A 1547-nucleotide genomic window follows, 5' to 3' on the forward strand; every position below is an offset into this window, starting at 1 on the left:
GATTGCTTCAGTTTTCTAAGTTCAGTCCATTCAGTTAGCTTGTTTTGCTTGATGTTCATGAACATTTTAGCTCTTCATGAGTCCTGTACATCTTTCCTTTATTCCAATGTCACAATTTCCAAAGTTATCAGAAACCTATATTTGAGAGCGCCTGTCAAATTTCTATAGGTTGTTATAAACCATCTTTTAAAAAGGATTAAAATAAGGCAACAATTGTCTGAATAACAGAATGTCCAAGGTAGTTACAGTTAGAAACACATTTGACAATGATGTTTGGTTATCTCTGTGATTTACAATAATTTAACATAACCACCTTAATTATGAGGGATAGCATATATTTTAGACATTAGAATTTTTGCAATTTTGGAACATATATTAGTATTATTCACAAAAAAAGAAGATTGAACACCATTTTGGCAATCCCATTTACCTGTATATGTACCTCCCTTTGAATACTCCAGGGCTGCTCTGAAGCCTCCAAAAGCCAGGCATCAGGAAAGACAATTTTGAAACTGAAGTTTCATTTTGGGAAGCCTGTTTAATATATTAGAGATTTAAAGCACAATGTTGTGATTCTCTGGGACCGACAGTCGGTTTTTTTCAGCCTTCAGGCTTTTTAGGCTTGAGGGTGGGGTTTCACCGGGGGATCCTTAGCTGCCTCCTGTCTCTATCACTATTGATTTTTCCCACATGTAGTAGGCATCCACAAAAAGCAGAAATTGTCATAATAATTGTGTTTAGATATGGATACCTGTTCTATTGGTGGAGCAGGAAAAGTATCTCTGATGAGCCAGGACCATGAGTAAATTTTGTTGAATTCACAAACACACAGATGATTTTCTATTAGCTGTAGATAATAGAGGCAGTGTAACAAACACTCTCCAAATGTTCCCAACCCATGTGAAATGTCTATACACAACTAAACCTTCATTATTACTTGAAGACAGACAATGCTGAAGCAGCAAATAACTTGGATTAAAAGGAGAAAAATCAACAAATACCAGTGCTCCAGTCCCATTGGCTTTCACTTCATCTTAGCAAGCAAGTGGGGACTGAGAAAAACTGCAGATGAGGACTCAGGAGAGAGAGACACTTGCAAAGTGGTCTGAGTGTGGGATGGAGTGAAAGATTAAATCCACCAGAAAGATTATTTCTAAACCACCAGAAATCCATTCTAAACATACTAACATATAATAGGCAGATCAGAGCACATCAGAGCACAATTGTAGAAGACAGATTTCAAAGTAGAGCATCTTAAAGGGCCAGACCTGTGACTTAAAGGGAGGAACTTTATTTAAAGGCACAAGTTTTATTTAAAGGGGAAGGCAATTTCAAATGACAGTTTTCCAAAAGCATAACTTCTATGAGAGGAGAAAGGCAAAAAGGAAGGGATGTAAGTGTAGAAAACAAAAAACAAAAAGCACAATATAAAAGTACTTGGAGAAAGTATGGGTGAATTCCTCTTTAACTTTTGTTGGAGCACAGGCCTTCTGAGGTTAAGTCAAAACCTATAGGCAATAAAAAATAATTGATTTGATCACAACAAT

Source organism: Symphalangus syndactylus, chromosome 2, assembly GCF_028878055.3.
Source record: "Symphalangus syndactylus isolate Jambi chromosome 2, NHGRI_mSymSyn1-v2.1_pri, whole genome shotgun sequence".
NCBI lineage: Eukaryota > Metazoa > Chordata > Mammalia > Primates > Hylobatidae > Symphalangus > Symphalangus syndactylus.